The sequence below is a fragment of the Macrobrachium nipponense genome, chromosome 30 (genome assembly GCF_015104395.2).
Source record: "Macrobrachium nipponense isolate FS-2020 chromosome 30, ASM1510439v2, whole genome shotgun sequence".
Taxonomy (NCBI): domain Eukaryota; kingdom Metazoa; phylum Arthropoda; class Malacostraca; order Decapoda; family Palaemonidae; genus Macrobrachium; species Macrobrachium nipponense.
The window spans coordinates 15,059,153-15,065,367 of record NC_087218.1 but is presented as its reverse complement, the minus strand read 5'-3'; the positions used below and the strand labels follow the sequence as shown (position 1 = coordinate 15,065,367).

At 35.7% G+C, this 6,215-nt stretch overlaps 1 protein-coding gene across 4 annotated transcripts in view; it reads left to right on the top strand.

Moving 5' to 3' along the window:
• LOC135202303 (uncharacterized) overlaps positions 1–6,215 on the top strand; it is a 90,222-nt gene that overhangs the window by 66,783 nt on the left and 17,224 nt on the right. The gene's annotated exons all lie outside the window — the stretch shown is intronic.

Sequence of the window (6,215 nt, the reverse complement as noted above, 5' to 3'; positions counted from 1 at the left end):
ACCCTCGTGTTTTGATTGCACTCCCAGCAAGTAAAAGTTCTACTAAATAACAAATGGATATAAGTAAAGTGATGATTATGAACTCTAAAAAATTAGCACTAAATCAAAACAATAAGTAGTGGAGTGCTGTAAGCGAGCTACATGTCCTTTTCATACCTTGAGTGATATTTGGCACTGTTGATCTACAGGGCAGGTACATAATGGGGCAGTCTACACAGATCTGCAAAAGGTTCTTGCATGAAAACACTAGAAATAGCACAGGAAAGCAATTCATTATTACGTAAGATAAAACACAACACTTTGATATTGCAAGAATTTATGTTGGCACAGCTTTAAGCCTGAGCAGCAATCTTATTACACGCCAGACTAATATCACATTAAAATCTCACACATCTCATAAGGAGACGGGAATCAAGAGATGACACAGCTGAGAAAATAATGAGTGCTAGGAACAGTAGTGAAGTGCCAACAGCACGAATGTACAATTTCAGTTTCCTTACTTAGCAGGCTGACGGACCTAGTTCTGTACCAGGTAGGCGGTAGGGGACGTGGGTCACCTGCCAGTTCTCCCCATAGAAAACATTCTCTTTCTGTCGGGCTCTCTGGTAGAGTTAAAGCAGTTCTTCAGTTAGGCTGCCTGCCAAAGCCTAAAACAGTTCTTCAGTTCTTCTTCTTTAGTTAGTTACTAGCCTCTTCAGCACACGATGATGGTAAGGGGGAAAAGCATATGCCGAGTTCTTGGCACAAAGTCACTTCCGTGTCAGGTGCGATGACTGAGCCGAAGGTAGTAGAGTAGTGTCAGGGCGTCGGCATAGTTCAAACAGCTAGGGCTCTGTGGATAAGTTTGCTCACACTCAGATGTGCGTACAGGTCACACGGTACTGCGCTTGCAGAGCTGTCCACGTTGATAGCACGCTAGTCAAAGTTCGTTGGTGTTGTTGTCCTTCCAAGCAGTTCCGAGTTTGTTGGGGTAATTCGACTCGGTCGTTTTGTGTCTGCCTCTAATGGTTTCCCGCATCCTGAAACGACATTTGAATGACAGCAAGAAAAGGTGCCAAAATATGGAAGACAATTCAAGTGCGGGTGGCTCAGAGAGGTCAGGTGATGTGAAGGTCCAGCTGAGGGCGGAGTCAAGACTCGAGGGTCTGATAACAATGCTACAGTTTGGGTTAGGTAAAAGGATTGGGGGAGGGGGTAAACTGAACTCTCACCAGGAAACATGCGTTAATGGTTCTGTGGAAAGGGGACGCGAGTCTCTTGGGATTGTTCTACTTTTCTTGTGTTGGGTCACAGCACTTCAGCCCCACCTGCTAATGTACCTGAGGGGACAGGTGGGTTTCGTTCATCTTTTTGCGACATATTAGCTGGGAGAGTATCACAATGGAAAGGAGGTGCGAGTCCCATAGGATCGTTCTGGTGGGTCATTTATTATTTCATAACTAATCTTAGAGAAAGCCATTGAACGGGTTTTCAACTGTTTCATTTAGCAATACAATAGGATGACAAAGCACTCTCAAGGGATTCGTTTTCCTTTGAAGGTGTGGAAAAAAATCTCAAGTATTTTCAAGTACCCAGTGTTTGGTACTATCTCACGGGATTGAGATAGTATATTTTTAGTGATAGTAAAATGTTTTTTAGTGATAGTAAAATGTTTCTTATCTTTGTTGCAAATAGTGATAGTAATTAAGGATTTATCTGAAAATGCACAGTGGAAATATGTTCAGAGTAAAGTAAATCCTGCTGATATTGCATCAAGAGCATTCACAAGTCAGCAAATGCTGAACAATGACAGACTAATGTTTTCCATATCTGGTTTTACCAAAGTCTTCACGTGTCTTGTTTCCTAAACTTATACATTTCATGTTTTCCAGATCTTTAAGCTTAGACTCAAATCTCTACGTTTTAAGTTTTCCAAATCACTATGTTTCTATCTTTTATGCTTCGCCATAGAAAAGACAAAAGAGAAACAGAATCCTAAATGGATACTCATGACAATATATATATATATGTATTATGTACATATATATACATATATATATATTACATATAGTTATATATATAGATATATATATATATATATATATATATATATATATATATGTGTCTGAGCAGATTGACTTAATCTTTTTGTTTTTTAAATTGTACCCATGTTTATGCTTGTTTGGAAAGGTTACTCTTTCTCAGGTGTGCCGGATTCTAGTACTAATCTCCTTATAATCCCTATCTGTCAGTTATACGAGCTTTCCTGTACTATCAATTCCTCATGTAAGTCAGTTTATCTGCTGAGTAAAATACATTGAAGTCTGAAGATCTTGCAGAAACTCAGTTGTTTATGGATTTATCACGTTCCAAACTTTCGTGATTCAGTTATATATATATATATATATATATATATATATATATATATATATATATATATATATATATATATATATATATATATACATATATACGGATTCCAGGTGAAGATATGAAAAGGCATACAGCAGGGTCCATAAAACACATCAACAAGGCCATAGTTTATTCAAACGAAACGTTTCGCACATGTTCTATGTGCATTTTCAATCTGTAAAATATAACATAAAAATCATTAAAATTTACAAAAAGACATTAAAAAAATATATTAAGAGAAAAAAAAAGTTATTATTAAAAACTTTTAAAATTAACATTATTTAAAAAGGTTACAGTAAAAAAAGACCCAGTGCTCACCAAACCATTCAGAGGAAAAGGAGAAGAACGAATGACCAAGATTTGACACCACCCTACGACTTCAGTTATGCGAGATAAAGAGGAGAGGCGGAAACGTAAGAGTTTAAAGGAAGGAACAACAAGCCGTTTAATGTTAATAATGACTCAAGGGTAAGTTAAGTAATCACTATGGCTCGTACCACCAATAATGGAGAAATGCTTTTTGTTGACTTCAATTTTACATATAGAGGCATGGTTCTTTATATTAGAAAATTCGGGTTTACTCAGTTTCTGGCCCCGTTCTATAACTGTATCCCATGTGGCTACAATATCTCAACTGCAGTAACCTGCGACAAGATCCAACATAAATACCGGGCATCCCGGGCACTTGAATTTATAAATAATGTTGGACCTCATGAGGCCTGCAGCTTGTCCTTGTAGTTAAAGAATACACCAATCTTGAGTGGATTGATTGGAATTAATGAATATTAAGGCATCCAAATTCATGTTCAATTATTTGTTTAATTTTGGTTGCAAAGTTGTTGTCCGAAATAAACGGGATTGTGGCAAATATATTTTTCTTTGGGACATTATAAGAGGGTGTTGGATCAGAGAAGTGTTGTGACAACAGCCTGTTAATTACTTTAAAAACCACGTTTTTTGGATAAGAATTCTGTGAAAAAAAATTGATTAAAAACAAAATCTCATTATGAAAAAGAGACCAACTCGAAGAATATCGAAGAGCCCTATAAACTAGAGTATATATGGAATTTAGTTTAAATTCTTAAAGCATGAGCTATAGAAGTTATTAGCAAGTCCAGTGTATGTCTTTTTCCGATACACAGATGTTGTAAAATCACCATTATCTCTGCTTACATTAATATCCAGAAAGGGTAGACAATTGTCGTTTTCTTTTTCCATGGTAAACTTTATATTTCGATGTTGATTATTGATATGTTCCAAAAATATCTCACTTTGCCAAGGCTCCTTGAATAATATAAAAGTGTCATCAACATATCGTCTATAATAGACAGGTTTACATTATAGTGGACAATTAGTTAAAAAGTTTTCTTCTAAAAAAGACATAAAAATATTGGCGAACACAGGCCCCAATGGGGAGCCCATGGCAACTCCATCGACCTGCGAAAAGAGTTGACCATTAAAAACAAACATTGAGTCTTGCACAGCAAGCTCAAGAACGTCTTAAAAAGTTGTCTATTAAAAACCATGAAACACTGTGTGATCGTCATAAAAAATCTTGTCTAAAATAATGTTGATGGTTTCATTCAGAGGCACATTTGTGAAAAGAGATTCTACATCGAAGCTTGTCATGTGTAGATCACCATCTTGTAAGACTATTTCTTTCTTCTGGAACTCATATCCATTTTTAAGTGAAAATTCGTTGTAAGCAAATTCACTGAGTAATGAGACAAAGGTATTGGATATTGCATAAGAAGGGCTGTTATAGGCTGCCATAATGGGTTGTTACTCCCAATTTTAATCACAGGAATTACTGTATTTTTAATTTCTCTAACTATGTTCTCTCTAAAAGAGAAGAGTTCTTGCTCTCGTTTGGCTTGGATTTTTGTTTGCCATCCTACAGACCTAAGTATGCAGACTTCTATTTTCCTTTCGAAATGCTTTTTCAGAGACTCAAGGGTTTAAATTTGGTCAATGACTTAAGTGGTTTACAACAAAAGTTATCGTTTCTTTTACATAAGACTTATACCAAGTTAAAAGTATCTTGGACCCCGTTCTTCAGGAAAGAGGATTTGAATATCTTGCAGAAACTAAGTAAACGGGATAGTTTGGTTATTTGTAAACCAGACAAAGGAAAAGGTGTGGTACTACTAAATAAAACAAGATTATATTGATAAGGTTAATAAAATTAATTGCCCTTGCTGATAACACTAAATTTCGATCGCATGGTGAACCAAATTTTTTAGACATTTACAAAAGAGAAGACAAAATTAATAGATTTTTGAGAAAATTGAAAAATGAAGGTATTTTAGATGAAATTACGTACCAGAAACTATTTGTGACAGGTTCTTCTTTTAGTATATTATATGGACTCCCTAAGGTACATAAGGAAGGAGTCCCTATTAGACCCATTATGGCAGCCTATAACAGCCCTTCTTATGCAATATCCAAATACCTTGTCTCATTACTCAGTGAATTTGCTTACAACGAATTTTCACTTAAAAATGGATATGAGTTCCAGAAAGAATAGTCTTACAAGATGGTGATCTACACATGACAAGCTTCGATGTAGAATCTCTTTTCACAAATGTGCCTCTGAATGAAACCATCAACATTATTTTAGACAAGATTTTTTATGACGATCACACAGTGTTTCATGGTTTTAATAGACAACTTTTTAAGACGTTTCTTGAGCTTGCTGTGCAAGACTCAATGTTTGTTTTTAATGGTCAACTCTTTTCGCAGGTCGATGGAGTTGCCATGGGCTCCCCATTGGGGCCTGTGTTCGCCAATATTTTTTATGTCTTTTTTGAGAAGAAAACTTTTTGTAACTAATTGTCCACATATATGTAAACCTGTCTATTATAGACGATATGTTGATGACACTTTTATATTATTCAAGGAGCCTTGGCAAAGTGAGATATTTTTGGAACATATCAATAATCAACATCGAAATATAAAGTTTACCATGGAAAAAGAAAACGACAATTGTCTACCCTTTCTGGATATTAATGTAAGCAGAGATAATGGTGATTTTACAACATCTGTGTATCGGAAAAAGACATACACTGGACTTGCTAATAACTTCTATAGCTCATGCTTTCTTAAGAATTTAAACTAAATTCCATATATACTCTAGTTTATAGGGCTCTTCGATATTCTTCGAGTTGGTCTCTTTTTCATAATGAGATTTTGTTTTTAATCAATTTTTTTTCACAGAATTCTTATCCAAAAAACGTGGTTTTTAAAGTAATTAACAGGCTGTTGTCACAACACTTCTCTGATCCAACACCCTCTTATAATGTCCCAAAGAAAAATATATTTGCCACAATCCCGTTTATTTCGGACAACTACTTTGCAACCAAAATTAAACAAATAATTGAACATGAATTTGGATGCCTTAATATTCAATTAATTCCAATCAATCCACTCAAGATTGGTGTATTCTTTAACTACAAGGACAAGCTGCAGGCCTTCATGAGGTCCAACATTATTTATAAATTCAAGTGCCCGGATGCCCCGGTATTTATGTTGGATCTTGTCGCAGGTTACTGCAGTTGAGATATTGTAGCCACATGGGATACAGTTTATAGAACGGGCCAGAAACTGAGTAAACCCGAATTTTCTAATATAAAGAACCATGCCTCTATATGTAAAATTGAAGTCAACAAAAAGCATTTCTCCATTATTGGTGGTACGAGCCATAGTGATTACTTAACTACCCTTGAGTCATTATACATTAAACGGCTTGTTCCTTCTTTAAACTCTAACGTTTCCGCCTCTCCTCTTTATCTCGCATAACTGAAGTCGTAGGGTGGTGTCAAATC